Raw genomic sequence first — 16,347 nt, forward strand, 5'->3', positions numbered from 1 at the left:
CAGGCAGTAATCATATCATAATTGAAATGTTAAAATGTTCAGAAGCCGTTATTATCCCGTTCTTGGGCAAATTATTTAACAAGTTGTTCAATGATGCTTTATTTCCTGACCAGTGGTCAAGGCAATTATCATCCCTCTACATAAAAAGGGTAATAGAGACAATCCTGACTGATATCTATACTCTGCACTTTGAGTAAAATTTACACATGCATACTTAATGCAAGATTGACAAATTGGGCTACCCTAAGAGACAAATTGACAGAAACTCAGGCTGGTTTTAGAAACGGATATTCAGCAGCAGATCACATTTTCACATTATATGCTATCATTCAGAAAACCATACTGAAGAAGAAAAACAAGGTATATGTCGCCTTTGTCGATTTCCGAAAGGCCTTTGACTCTATCGACCGTAAAAAACTATGGCAATGTCTTTATGCAACTGGTTTAAATGGAAAGATGCTTACAGCACTGAAAACTATTTTTAATTCGGCTAAAGTCTGTGTAAAAAGTAATAATATTTTATCAGATTATTTTGATTGCCCAGTAGGATTAAGGCAGGGATGTATTCTAAGTCCTCTCCTCTTCTCGTTTTTCATCAATGAATTGTCATTAGAAATCACACAACACGGAAAATTTGGTGTGCAGTTATTTCCAGATATGCTAGAAATCCTGTTATTACAGTTTGCCGATGATGCTGTTCTAGTTTCTGACGCTATATCGAGGTTACAAAGACAATTAAAAATTCTAGAATCATATGCTGACACGTGGGGGTTGACTGTCAATCTAGAGAAAACCCAGATTGTTGTTTTTAGGAGAGGTGGACCCTTAGCCAGAAATGAGAAATGGTTTTATAAAGGTGAACGTGTTTTAACAGTTGACTCTATCGATATCTAGGTATTCCTTTTTTCATCTTCTTGTAAATTCAATACATGTACATTAGATTTATCATCTCGGGGCACACGGGCACTGCTAGAAGTACACACCACACACCAGAAGTACTACATAAACTGGATAATGTTGACTATTCTGTATTTTTAAAAATATTTGATACCCAAATTCAGCCAATTCTTTTGTATGGTGCCGAAGTGTGGGGCATTAATAAATTTTATAAGATTGAAAATGTACATTTAACTGCATGTAAGAAGTTCCTAAATGTTGGTCCCCAGACACCAAATGTGATTGTTTATGGTGAATGTGGACGTTACCCACTGTATATAAATGCACAGTGTCGTTTCATAAAATACTGGCTTAAACTGGTAAATTTGCATCAACAAAGAATCCCCCCAAAAAGCTCATGATATGTTAATGTATTACGATAACTGTGGTTATGTTAACTATGTTTCATATGTGCGTAATTTATTGTTTTCATATGGCTCTGGTTATGTTTGGTTATTTCAAGGTGTTGGTAACGAATCCCAGTTTTTTCAAATGTTCAAAAGAGTCGCAGTTGACATGTATATACAGACATGGAATAGTACCATGGAAGAAAGTTCAAGGTATAAGCTATACAGACAATACAAAAGCCTATTAGAGCCGGAAAAATATCTGACTATGCTAACAAATAAAAATACAGAAATATTCTTACTAGGATCAGAGCGGGCATTCCAAAACTAAAGGCTAATGAGGGACGGTGGTTGGGAGGTGATTCTAATCAACGCATTTGTTCTATATGTAATAAGGGAATAGAAGATGGATTTCACTTTATCCTTATATGTGAATGCTACAATAATCTACGAACCTGTTATTTACCACAAATGTATAATCACAATCCGTCTACCTATAAATTCAAGCAATTACTGTCTTCTACATCATCTGAGTTATTGAATAGTCTTTGTAAATATTTATGTTTGAGCTTTGAGCTACGTCAGCGGTTGGTTAATGGAGAGCACAATTGTATCCCATGGTGCCTCTTATGTTGTCATAACATATATATGTATGTATCTGTATAACTGTATATGGGCCGATGGCCCTTCATACGAAATAAAAGACTTGACTTGAACTCATAAAGCAAATCTGACATTTGAACTCTCTGCTCAGGGGATAAATGTGATAGTTTCTCATCAAGGTGAGTTAACACATCAGAATTTTTCAACTTTGGTGAAACATTATCACTAAGATCATCAAACTTCACATTGCTAACACAATCACCAATGTTGTCAACATTTTCGCAGTTGTCTTTAGTGCAATCAGTAACTGGGGAGAGTGTGGCAATACTATTGACACGTTTGTTTTCTAACCTGTCATGATATTTCTTAATCATGTTGACATGACACAATCTCTTTTGTTTACGACGACCAGGCCTCAGGACGACATAGTCTGTGTTGCTAAACTTTTTGTCAACAACATATGGACCTTGATATCTTGCTCTCAGTGGCTGACCAGGAATGGGAAGCAAAACTAACACTCTCTCACCACAAGTAAAATTTCTCTCTTTTGACTTTCTGTCATAGTTTAGCTTCATTTTTTCTTATGAAACTTGCAAGGTTTTTCTGGCCACCTCACTTGCTTTTGATAGTCTGTCATTAAATGTAGACACATAGTCTAAAAGATTGATCTCAGGTCTGTCATTGAGCCATTGTTCTTCTAAGTGTATTAGTGGTCCACACACTCTGTGACCAAATACAAATTCATAGGGGCTAAACCCTAAACTTTCCTGAACTGACTCTCTGACAGCAAACAACAAATGCACACCCTCATCCCAATCTTTCTCGGTCTCAAAACAATAAGTCTTGATCATATTTTTCACAGTTTGATGAAACCTCCCCATACGCCCTCTGTAACTCTGGATGATAAGCACTAGACTTAACTTGCTTAATACCAAATCGGTAGATAGCCTGTTGAAACACCTTAGACATAAAATTTGAGACCTGATCAGACTGAACAACATCTGGCAAACCAACAAAGGTGAAAAACTTGACAGTCACAGGAGCACCAATCCCATGAAGCGGAATTGCTTTAGGAAATCTGGTAGAAGCACACATGATACTGAGCAAATACCAGACTTAGTCTTAGGTAGTGGAGCAGCACAATCAATAATAACTCCGGGTAGTCGCTCGGACCGGGTATATAAGCGCTGGAGCGCCTGTCACTAATGAGTCCGTGACGACCAGTAACTGGTTGGAGGTGAGAGCTCCCCACTCCATACGTTCTGCATCAGAACGAAACCCTTTTCCCACCCCCTCTTAATATGTTTGATTAACAATAAAGTTGTAATTGTTAGAGATAATGTAGTGCCAACAGAGTGAATGGATTCATTTATGACAGCTTAGTGACTCCATGTACTCCGTTTTAGTTGTAAAATAGTAGAGGTTAGAGCAAGTAGGAAAGTAAAAGTCGTATGTAGAGTCTGATTTAGTTGGGTTTTTGCGGGAGGATTTTAAGCACCTTTATTCTTTTTTAACATGGTGCATTGTAAGTTTACTGCAGAATCTAGTTGAGTTAGCATCAGTTGTGACACAGTTTGTAGAAGTCGTGAGTTGTTGTCCCACGTTGACTTGTAGCAGTTAGATGTTTACTGCAGAACCTAGCTGAGTTCGCATCAGTCGTGTTACAGTTTGTAGCAGTCGTGAGTTGTTGTCTCACATTGAGTTATAGCAGTTAGTTGGTTACTTCTAAGTAAGTGGCATGTAGACGTTGCGGGTTGTTGATGCATATTACTGTTGAATCGAGCGGGCACCAGACCTGACTCGTGAATGTTATCTGTTATCTTGACAGTCACAGGAGCACCAATCCCATGAAGCGGAATTGCTTCAGGAAATCTGGTAGAAGCACACATGATACTGAGCAAATACCAGACTTAGTCTTAGGTAGTGGAGCAGCACAATCAATTATAACTCTACTGAAAGGTGCCTCAAAAGCTGGTATAGGTTTCAAGGGAGCGGAAGGAATTTTCTGATTTGGTTTTCCAACAATTTGACATGCATGAAAGGTCTTGCAAAATTTCTTGTCTCAAACTGAGCCGAAAGAAATGTGCCAAAATTTCTCACAAGTTTTGTTTACACCTAGATGACTTGCCATGGGACTTTCATGTGCCAGTGAAAGTACATGTTTTTGAAATAATTTTGATACCACAATTTGACGGTACAATTTCCATTCATCCTCCGTAGGAACATCTGGCAACCTATCTTTCCTATCAGAACACCGTCCTTGTAGTAATAACAAACTGGAACCTTGCCAACCTCCTCAAGAGAAACAGCCTTACTAGCCAACTTCTGCACTTCAACATCCTCACCCTGTGAACTAATAAACTGCTTTTAGGAAAGAATGTGTTCACCACCTGACAAACTATCTGACTTATCAAGAAGTCCTCTTTGAAGATAATTGAACGAGTCACTGCACAAGATGGGAAAATACCTGGAAATTCATCCTCCACCTTTTCTGTTCTAACTGAACTCTCCGGCGAAACAGTGACAATAGGATCAGCACCAACTTTGGCCCCCAAAAGATCATTATCGATCAACAAAGTGACACCCCAAACTGGGACAGAGTCGAGAACACCAACTTTCATCTCATCGGAAATCAGATCTGAAGTCAAATTCACAAAATGGAGAGGAGCAGAAGAATTGCCACCTATACCCTGAAGCAAAACATCTGAAGACTCATCAGAAAAAAGGCAAAATATCCTTCAAAATCAGAGATTGAAGAGCTCCAGTATCCCTCAAGATAATAACGGGTCGTAGGGTAGATTTATCTCCCATGACACAGAACCCTTGTAAACAAAGGGCAAAAACTCCTTCTGAACTACAGAATCTGGAGACTTACTCTCCCAAACAAAACTCTCCTCAGAACCACCTGGAAAGAAAGGCTTAGGTGCGATGGACACAAAAGCACTTAGGGAACCTGTAGTCTGATTTCTAAACTGGAGTTTGTAACATGCAGAAATCCAAAGACCTGACTTCTTACAATATACACAAACAGGATCAGAACCACTGGTAATCTTAGGCTTAGACTGAAAATTATGTGACTGCTTGCCACTAGAATTTGAACCTGTTCTAACACCACTGTAACCTTCATGTCCTGAAGTCTTAACCGGGGTAAAGTCCTTTTGGCCAGAAAACTTTGCCCAGAAACCTAAAAGAACTCTTCTGAGTCAAACAACAATCATCTGCCAACATTGCTGCTTTATGTAAGTCATCAACCTTTCGTTCATCCAAATAAGTCCTAAGGTCAGAATGAACACTCAAACCAAAATCTGTGACCTCCTTTGACCCACACCACCTGTCAAACAATGTCTCCTTTTCTCTAGGAAACAGAAGTCCCTTTAGTGAGCATTTCTGAATTTCTGACGATAAGCCTCAGGCACTAACTCATAAGCTTTCAAAAGTGTACTCTTGACAAGATCATAATCTGAGTTTTGCTGTATCTACAAAGCTGAATAAGCATCCTGAGCTTTTCCCTTCAAAACAGTTTGCAGTAATATAGTCCATGACTCCCTAGGTCACTTAAAATTTTCAGCAACTCTCAAAATATAGACAATACTTGTCTACTCCTTTCTAATGAAATTGGGGTACCAGTCTAGCATGCCTTGCAATATCAAAAGAGGAAGAATCTGAGGGCTGAAAACGGTTTTGAAGATTTTCAGTGTAATTTCTTTGTCAACTTGCAATATCTTCAATTGTATTTCTTTCTCCATTTTAAACTTTTTCATTTCCATTTCCTTTTTCTTTATCTATATCCAACCTTTTCTGTTCTTCTTGTTTTCTGTTTTCCTCTTTTTGAATTTGAAATTTCTTTATTTCCAATTGATCTGAACCTTCCTCTTGGACCATTTCTAAAAACATCATCTTTAAAAACTCCCTCATCAATATTGTGATTCAACACAATTTTCAAAATCTGAAATTTCCTCATTGCAGGTTTGGCATCAAGTTTGAGACGTGAAGAAATTTGCAATAAATCTGATTTCCGCAACTGACCAATTGTCTCAGTGTCAGGAGACAATACAAAATGAACTTGTTGCAAAATTGCAGAAATTTGAAATAAATTTCACATATGGTCTCAAATGTCAAATGAATTCTCTCCAGGACGAGCCCCCAATTTTGTTACGGTCAAGAATTTGCCGTGACAAACGATGTAAGAAATCCCCTGTGAACCAGCAAAACAGAACAAAGACATGTGTAAAACATTCAAATTTTGTATGATTTTGTAAAGACAGCAAGTTATACAAAGTCACAATTCAATTATACAATATCGATTTAAAAAATCTATAGACAAAATCTAAGGCAATGGGTCACAAGTTGTATAGTAAACACACCAAAGTCTTAGTGTAAGAGAGAAACAGTCATGCAGAATATAACACAGTAAGCGGTCTGACGGCGGCTATGAAGATGAAGCGTTGGCAGCGATTGATGATGGTGTAAACACCAGTAATGTGTCTGTGTCCATCCCAACACAGCAACCAGCCCATATATATACCCTTCAGTCATTTCCCGGACAATGGAACAATTTCCAGAAGAATGGTGTTGCCTCTAAAATACTACCTTACCACTTAAATAATTTTCTGAAGGAAATGTTTCCCACAATAACGAACACTAAAACCTTTAATAGTGTGACCCAATTACAACTACCGCAAAAATGATTAATAACAATTCAAATCACGGAAAATACACTCTTGTAGCAACACACACACACACACACACACACACACACATGCATACATACTTACGTACATACATACAGTTCACATTTGAACTGGTTTCAAAGTTACACTCCTCGAAAAATTGAAATCCAAAACCCAAATATCAATGAAAATTTGGTGTTATTTGCTAGTACATCAGCGGAAAACAATGATATATCAATACAATTCTGTAGAGCAATGCATTGCTATCTTGTCCATATTTCATAAGAATAACAGTCATCACAGTCATTACTGCTGTCCACCAAGTGGTGTTGAAGTCAGTACTTCGTATGACCACCTCCAGCTGCGTCGACAGACCGACATCTCCTGGGCACAGATCGAATCAGTCGTTGGATGTGTTGTTGTGGAATCCTTCTCCATTCTTCCTACAGCATGTGGAGCAACTGTTGAAAATTCTGCTAGACCATATGTGCCTCCAGTTTGCCAGGTTCCATGGCAGCACTGTGTTACACCCTCTCACTCGTCGACGTCGATGTAGTCGTGCCATGGAGGGGGCAACTTTTGGACGCTTGGCACCTATTCCTACTTCTCGAAGACGGATCCTGATTGTGTGATGGGACATTCTTCAGGCTCCAAACTTTTCTCGTGCTGTGTTCCGGGCGGTACGGTGGCGGTCACGTAGGTGGGTTATCCGGATCTTCCGATCTTGGGCAGGTGTGGAGACTCTAGGTCTTCCTGATCGTGGAAGGTCATTTGTCGGATTTGTTTGACGAAATCGATCCCAATATCGAGTTATTGTGCTGGGATGAACGTTGAAGATCCTTGCCACCTCATTCTTTGATTCGCCAGCTTCCAATCGTCCAGCTGCATGATTTCGACAGGCAGCGGTGTACAGTACTTGCAAAAATCGTCTATGAAATTGTGAGATTCACTAGGGTTTTTTATAGTCACATGCTGTACTCATTCTCTGCACGTGGAAACAATCATTGTGCCTGATATTCGTACTGCATGGCATCCACGCACATCATGACAATCCTGATTGATAAAACAGATTCTGGTTGCGTTTGGTCATGCATGATCTTCTTAAACATTCCAGAAACAATGTGCAACAACCCCTCACCCCACCCCATCCCAACAAAAAAAAAATATTTGAATTTACATATGTGTACAAAACTGTTAGTATCAGTTTTGAATTCCATTTAGCGTTTCTTTTGAAGAGTGTACTTACAAAACTGATCACGAAACGTCGTCATTAATGGATACTGTTCCGACTATAAGACTGTACTTACTGGCCTCCCACAAGGTTCCGTACTCTGGGACCCTTACCCAGATCTCTCTCTCTCTCTCCCTCCTCTCTCTCTCTCTCTCTCTCTCTCTATCTATCTATCTTTCTCTCTGTGTGTCTGTGTCTGTGTGTGTCTGTATGTTTTCTGTAATCTGTATTATCATTGATTAAGTGTAAGTTATCATTGGGTCTCAATGTTTAGAGTTTCAGGTATGGATTGTGAGTCACTTTTATTATCAGCTAAATTTATGTTCAATGACAATGGAACTTTTAGCGGCGGGCCTATTTGATAGCGCTCCAGTTACCTGCCCTTGGCGATCTATTGTTTATTTCCAGTTTGTGAACATTCTGACTGAATACTGATAGCGCTACGCTGTGTTCGAATGTTCCCGACGCTACGTCGGTTTATATAAAGGATGGTTGTTGCGTTGAGGGACACACGCGGACTTACTCGGAATTACTGGGGTTTTTGGGGGGGCCTATCAACGCCTTATTGCCAACAGCATCATATTCAAAACTGACCTTGCATGCCTGACTGCCCAATGTGGAAGCAAACTTCAGTTAATATATCTGATCTAACTGTAAAATGGGGAGATTCTGGTGAATGAACATTTAATATTTGTGACCCATTTGTATAAGGTTTGTGACTCAGTTACATTGCATCTAGAAATGTGTATTGTGATTCACTGTAACTGTCTCAATGTTTTCTCAGTATATTATTGAATGTTTTAGACTTTTCCATGTTATAATGTGATGGTTCAAAGGGGATTTCTGATCCATTTTGTCACTGCAATTTATTACCCGTAACAATATATACACCTGGACTTTAATTAAGCACCCCCTAATATATATCATGATAAAAACACAATTGTTAGATAAAGTTAGAAATCTATTATATATCTGTATAAGGACACATCTCTAGTAGTCTAAAAAAGTCATTAAGTTCCTTTGCTTTCCATTCAAAGCAAATCACGGAAAGCTTTGGGCACATGAACCATGCAACCCTCACTTTTATCAAAATCCACTTTCTCTGTGATACACTTTCTGTATACAAGAAAAGAAATCTGTTACTACCTCAATGTGACAAAAATCAAAATGGCAAGAAGACTTTCTGAAGCCCTGAGGTGGCAGATTATTGGCATGCACGCAACAGGCATGTCCTTCAAAGCCATTGGACGACAACTGGGGTATTGTCACTCAGTAATCAGTTGGCTTGTTCGAAAACATCAAGCTACTGGACATGTAAAAGATCGTCCAAGGTCTGGACAACCCAGAAAGACAACACCTCGAAATAACTGCAATCTGGCACGTCTGGTAAGGCGAGAACCCTTTGCAACAAGTACGGTTTTGAAACACCTATGGTTACACCACACACCTCTATCCACCCGAACAGTCAGAAGACGTCTTAGGGCACTTGGTATGAGGTCCAAAAGAGTAATCAAACGTCCTACTCTATCTGATCGTCATAAACGACATCGCCTGCAGTGGTGTATGGCTCGTCAACAGTGGAACTTGAGGTCATGGAGGAGGGTTCACTGTTCAGACGAGAGCAGGTTCCTCCTCCACGTCACACATGGTCACAGATGAGAGTCTGGAGGCATAGAAACACAGCTTACGTGCCCAGAAATGTTCATCCTGCTGTTCCTTATGGTGGAGGATCAGTTATGGTCTGGGGTTGCCTCTCCCATGACTGTAAGTTGGTGACTGTCCATGGAAATCTCAATGGTCAACAGTACATCCAGGATATTCCCCGTTCAGTTGTTGTACCTCATTTTGATAATCATCCGTTGCCTACACGCCCATTAGTCATGCATGACAATGCTAGGCAACATCTTTCACGTGCAGTGACGGCATATCTTCAGAATGAGGCTATCACCACATTACCATGGCCAACTATGAGCCCGGATGTGAATCCTTTAGAGCATATCTGGGACTTTCTTGGATGTCGTGTGAGTTTGAGGCAACCTCCTGAACAGACTCTTGCACATTTGGAAGCTGCTTTACATGATGAATGGCAGCGATTGCCACGTGATCGCATCAGGAGGTTTACCAGCAGTATGAGGAGAAGAGTGCAAACTGTCATCTGAGCACGTGGTGGATACACACAATACTGAAGCTAAACTTTTGAGATGGTAACAAATGGCCTTTCCTTACTGTTAATTTGTCAGACACTTGACCATTGATGTTGGCTCAACCATACTTTTTCATTACAGGAATTCACTCAATTTTCCTCTTTTTCATTTGCCAAAAGATGGTACAATTCACAATTCACAGTCAATGATTTTTCATTGTCAACAAAATAGTACAAAAGTTATACCAAGTTTTGTTTCTCATCATTAAGAAAATATGGGGGTGTGTGTGGGGTGGTGTGGTGTGTGTGTGTGTGTGTGTGTGTGTGTGTGTGTGTGTGTGTGTGTGTGTGTGTGTGTGTGTGTGTGTGTGTGTGTGTGTGTGTGTGTGTGTGTGTGTGTGTGTATGTGTGTGTGTGTGTGTGTGCTTAATTAAAGTCCAGGTGTATATATTAGTTGTGGTACGAGTGTGTATTTTCTGTCTATTTTGTTGTTAACTAAGAAATAATGTTTAGTGTTTTCCGGAAAATATCTGTTCTTGGTTTTCTGTTTGTTTACTTCCGGGAGACTGTTTCAAGACCATTCTACGGTGTTGGCGATGGCAGTAGTGCCCGAACTTTCGGGAAATGACTAAAGGTATATATAAAGGCAAGTTGCCGTGGGTTGACACACACAGACACACATTCACATAACTGGAGGATATACATCACTGCCAACACTTGATCATCAAAATCTGTCAACGCCTGCATCTACATTATCTGCTGTTTACATTCTGCATAGTTGATTTCTCTCTCACACTAAGACTTTGGTGAGTTTGCTATATAATATCTTGTGACCCATTGCCTTAGATTTTGTCTCATTTGTATTGAATTTTGTAATCAGCATTGTGAAATTGACTTGTGACTTTGTATAACTTACTCTCTCTCGTTGCTAAATAATACAATGTTTGAATGCTATAGACTTGTCTTTGTTCTGTTTTGCTGGTTCACAGGGGATTTCTTACACCTTTCTTAACCATAACAGTTGTCACTAATTCACAACTTCAAGTGAAACTCATATTGTTGCAATGTAGTAGCATACTGACTAACCATTCACTCTAATGTCTATAATGAAATAAACGTTGATATTCAAACTGTTTGATGTGGTTTACATTCTGCAGCCTACAATACCATGAAATAAATTCATGTCAGTATTTTCGGTGGTATGCAATAATTGTTGTAGGTAGAATTCTTTCCCCTTTACAATGTTAGTTGTAGATGATCCGTTTATATTTGTGCCAATTTCTCCCATATTCGATTGTCTGTTTGCAAAACTGAAGAAAAGGAAGTTCACATATTGTGGACGAGTTTTGGAGTCGAAACCCACTGCAGGTGAAGTGTTTTGACTTCCTAAAGTCAACCACTCATTATTCCGAAATATTTGCCTGCAACGTTTTTATGATATGGAGCCCTTGACAGAATTTAAGTGTAGTAGAGATTTAGTAACGTAATTACACACCATAATAAAACTTTAGATTTTTAAACGGATCACGGTTTTGTATGATTAAATGAGTCTTCTGATCTTAATTAAGTGTTTGTTTGATACATATCTATGGAATTACATGCTGATGATAAATGCCAGAGACTTCCATTAGTCATCGTTCTGCTTCTTTTCAGATCACAATTATGGGAAAAACCAGGGCAGACTTACAAAGAGACTATCGGGCGAGAAAACTAACAGAAGAAGCTGAAATGTTTCTTGAAATGGAGTGGCAGAGAGTGAATTGATATTACGTGCCTATTGTTGATAGACCCAAGAGATGCCAGAGTCAGAAAAGAAAACGTTCGACAAGCACAGAGAAGAAAAAAGGGATAGGAAAAATCAGATGAAGAAACGTCTGGATGATGAAGTAACAGAGGAAAACAATGGAGCCTTTAGCACACTAGGAGATGTTGGAAGTACCAGCAGTTCACTCGTGGTTAAATTCCCATTTTGACCTTCATGATTTGAATGGGTGAGAAGAACAGCAGAATAACTGGTAAACAAAGGAGGCAGATCGAGAAGCTGACACCCGAATATTTGAAACTGAATAGGAACTGCAAGCGAAACTAACGATCTGTGAAACAAATTCAGAGTTATTATACAAAGTATGCCTCTAGTTCACGAAATGACACCGACACACTGACACCAAGTAAAAGAACTGTTAGAGATCTTTGTGATGGTGGAATTTCCCCGTCCAAAACATCGAAAAGGCTGATGAAGAAATTGCTGCTTGCCAACGTCATGTCAGACGAAATGAAATCTGCACGCGATATAGACAGAGCAAAACGTTTATATTAAATCAAAAAGTTTTAGCAGACAAAATTTTGCTCTGTAGTTTCTGTTCTGCCAAGGTTATAAGGGCACAACGGTTAGAGCAGAAGAACCAGACAAATACCTGGCAGAACTAAACATGTCAAAGGATGACAAACTAACATGTGAGACGCGGCAAAGAGTATCACGTGAGGATGGAAAGAAAAGGATGCAAGTCATCAAGGATGATATGAACAAATCAGACTTCACTGAAACGTTTCAAAAGGAAAATTGTGAATTTCTTACCCACATATGTAAAGTTAAGGACCAGTACAAATTATTCATATGGACCTTTCTCAAAATTTTACTTGTTCATGTGCCGATGAAGTTAAAAAAGCCTACTGGAATGCAAATATGGTGACTCTCCATCCCATTGTAGCATAATGCATTTCTGATTGTGATCTGGCCCACCAGAGCTATGTCTTCGCGTCTGATGATGGAGGTGAGTGAGTGAGTTTAGTTTTACGCCGCACTCACCAATATCCCAGCTATCTGGCGGCGGTCTGTAAATAATCGAGTCTGGACCAGACAATCCAGTGATCAACAAAATGAGCATCGATCTACGTAACCGATGACAGGTGTCAACCAAGTCAGCGAACCTGACCACCCGATCCCGTTAGTCGCCTCTTACGACAAGCTGAGTCGCCTTTTATGGCAAGCATGGGTTGCTGAAGGCCTATTCTACCCCGGGACCTTCACGGGTCTGATGATGGAGGTCACAACGCTAGAACAGTTTATGCTTTCAAGAGGCTCATCCCATAACTCCGACTTCCTGAATGCTGAGGACGTTGCTCCAATAAGGGAAGAACTTCAGGATCTCACAAAGACTGTCAAAACCGTAAAAGTAACATGTCCATGCAGTTGTGGGCGTATCTTCGGGATGTTATTGCATGATGTTCTTAGATAGCAAGTATCACGCTGACTGGAAAAGGCACGGCATCCAGCAAATCCACACATGATGTACATGAAGCTGAGATACACTCCAAAGATGTTACTCTTGGAACCTCTGGATCAGATTCTGCCGCTAATCTACCTGCTGATCCTGAAAACACGAAAGGAGATGACCCTTACTGTCAACGAGGCCAGTTATGTCGCAGCTCTATACCAACAGAAATGGTATACTGGCCAAACCAAACGTGGACCTATCTGAATGTGACTGTTTAATCTCCTTCATGGAAAAGAAGGTTGCCCATCAGTTCAAGTGGCCAAGAAGAGAAGATGCCATCTGGGTTTCATTTTTAGACATCCTGTGTGTGTTGTCTGATCCCAAACACGTGGGGAGGTATTGCTGTTCATTCTAGTTCACAGCAGAAGATCTAAAATGTGTAACAAGACTCTGTAAAGCATCTACGTAATCACATGATTATGGATTATTGGTAGCATCACGAATACAAATTGGTTTCCGCACTTAATGAATTCGATTTAGGCCGGTTATGTTAGTTTCACTATATTTAGAAAAGTTGTTTCTTACATTTTGTTTGCGTAGTACATCTGACGAAAAAGGTTAATTTACATTACCGTAAGTTGAAATGATATGCAGCAATGGTTTAAATCGTTTAGCTGTTCATGACTGGTGTTTATATTGTGGAATGGTTGTGTTATTCATATGGATAGTTTCCACGTGACGTGTTGTTAATTACTTTATCATATAATGTTTGATCACAAATAACACAAATTTTCATTATAATATGAACACTTTCATTTTCCAACACTGGTACATGTTTCGTGACAATATTAGGTGATATTTACTAGATTCCCAAGTGGTTAAGTTGTTAAACGAATTGTAGGACAATCACCCTGTTGACAAAGCGCCCTAGGACAAAAACCCCTTACCTCAAATGAGGACCTTCTGGACAAAACTCCCAAACATGCGGGAACGGGAAGAGGTCAAAATGGCCACACGAAAAAATGGCCACACTGACCCTAGTCAAGGAGGCCACATAAAAACGTCAAAATGACCACAACCCTTTGTCAAAATGGCCATATTAAAAAGTCAAAATGACCACATAAAAACTCAAAATGGCCATACATTGTTTTTCATATTAAAGATGAATGTTTCTGAAATGTTTCCTCAACTGACACTTTGAGGTTCATACTTATTCAATATTTTCAGACCTTTTTTTATCCTGTACTTTGAGATGTGTTTTTATGTAATACGCTGAGCTGTTTAACGGATTTGGTCCGATTTCTAGCAGTTGCTGTTCACACAGCTTAACTGATAGGGAATGCCTTACTCACTGGACTTGAGTGGGCTAATTAAACGGATCGACTAAATTGATCAATGATACCTTGCCAATCATCCCTTCCTACATTTACATGTGTAACCACCCAGAATCAAATCCCCACCTGCTTTCCTTCCATCTAAAATTTCACATTTCTCTGCCTTCATATTACTTATGTGTGACCAAAATACTGACTAACAAGTATTTATGGCAGTCATATTTCCTTCTCTCAATGTTAAAAGAAAATAAAATACAAAAAACGAGACATTTCCTGTCTCCGTGTGTACAGAAACTGAGTGTTCATAACCCTATCCTGTCCAAACTTAGAAAGTGTAAACAAACACACTGTATTCTTAATCATTAGATGGGCATTAGGATTAAACTACCCAAGTAGCAATTGATCACGTAGGTAGCAATGGATTAATTAAGGCTTACCTAACCTTATTTCATTTTCACACAGGATTAATTAACATAATATCATAATACACATAACATCATTTTCACACAGACCAGTTAGTCCCAGTTAGTGATGGTAGCTTTCCCAATCCTGACAGTACGATTTCCGTGGGTCATTTAAAAATATGGCCAAACTGACCCTAGTCAAACTGCCATACGTTTTCTTCAAAAAGTGGATTATAACACCGCCCTAATTACGTCATCTGGAGACTGCCATTTTTGGGGATTATACCGTTTAATTACTCTCGCAATGTTCTCTTAATTAATTCGAATAGATGTGATTAGATACAATGTGTAACCTGAATTAATATGTGAGTGAGTGATTTAAAATGTTATCCATAATAGTAGACTAGGCCTCCAGCAACCAATGTTTGCCATATAAAAGGCGACTAACGGGATCGGGTGGTCAGACTCGATGACTTAGTTGACATATGTGATCGGTTCCCAATCGCGCGGATCGATGTTCATACTGTTGATGACTGGATTGTCTGGTTCAGATTTGATTGTTTACAAACCGGCGCCATACAGCTGAGTGCGGCGTATAACTCACTCACTCATTCACTCACTCACTCACTCACTCACGCACTCACTCAAGAATATGAGAATGTGAAGTGTGCCTTCTCTGTATCCATCGTATCCAACTTGTAATGTACCCAGTTTATGGTAGTGCTCATTGGTGCTCATTATGTACGGGATGTCGGTTGAAAATATTTTAATAGCAAACAATCTTCATAATTCATTTGGTGTGTTCGAGGTTTTGCCCTACATGGCGTTTTTCCGTCCTATGGGCCTTTTGTCCACAGGGACATTCGGCAGCACAACAGTAAACAACAGTCTTGTACAGTTTATGATAACCAGGACCGCTGATGACGCATCAACGCCATGATCGAGGCTGTGTGGGTTATGTACAGTGGAGTGATCCGTAAGTATTCATGATGTAACTGGCACACTAACATTTTCAGACATAAAACTAGCACACTAACATTTTCAGACGTAGCAGTTTAATGTTGCTGACAGTAAGAATGAAAGACCCTTTACTTGAGCGTCAACTCGATACTGGGGTACACACATTCGACGGCTGAATGATACTCAATGTAGGAGACACACACAGGTTGAGTGCATCCACTTCCTGTTGTATGGGAATGACTCTTCTTGTACTCCATATATCTCGGACTGGTATAGTTTTGGGATGTCACTCTGCAAAAACAGATGGCCCAAAGTGGACACACAACACTGTATTCGACGTTTATACAATTGCATGAAAGTGCAGCAACGACCAGGCAGCACAACAGTGGTGATGGTCAGCCGACCTGCTCAGCCGCTGTACGAGGGTCGAAGACATTTTAACTAAGTCCTTTCTGTCTACTACATGTATAGTCAGAAAATATTATCCACAACCTAACTCTTTTA

The 16,347-nt window shown here is 39.6% G+C and overlaps 2 protein-coding genes across 3 annotated transcripts in view; one reads left to right on the forward strand and one right to left on the reverse strand.

Moving 5' to 3' along the window:
- The window catches only part of LOC137289219 (large ribosomal subunit protein mL41-like), a 254,186-nt gene that overhangs the window by 78,922 nt on the left and 158,917 nt on the right, over positions 1 to 16,347 (reverse strand). The gene's annotated exons all lie outside the window — the stretch shown is intronic.
- Positions 15,778 to 16,347, forward strand: part of LOC137289192 (uncharacterized) — a 48,385-nt gene continuing 47,815 nt past the window's right edge. For both annotated transcript variants that reach the window (XM_067820845.1, XM_067820846.1), the window contains exon 1: positions 15,778 to 15,859. The gene's annotated coding sequence lies outside the window, so the exon portion shown is untranslated. The remainder of the gene's footprint in view (positions 15,860 to 16,347) is intronic.

This window comes from Haliotis asinina, chromosome 1 (assembly GCF_037392515.1).
Source record: "Haliotis asinina isolate JCU_RB_2024 chromosome 1, JCU_Hal_asi_v2, whole genome shotgun sequence".
Lineage (NCBI taxonomy): Eukaryota > Metazoa > Mollusca > Gastropoda > Lepetellida > Haliotidae > Haliotis > Haliotis asinina.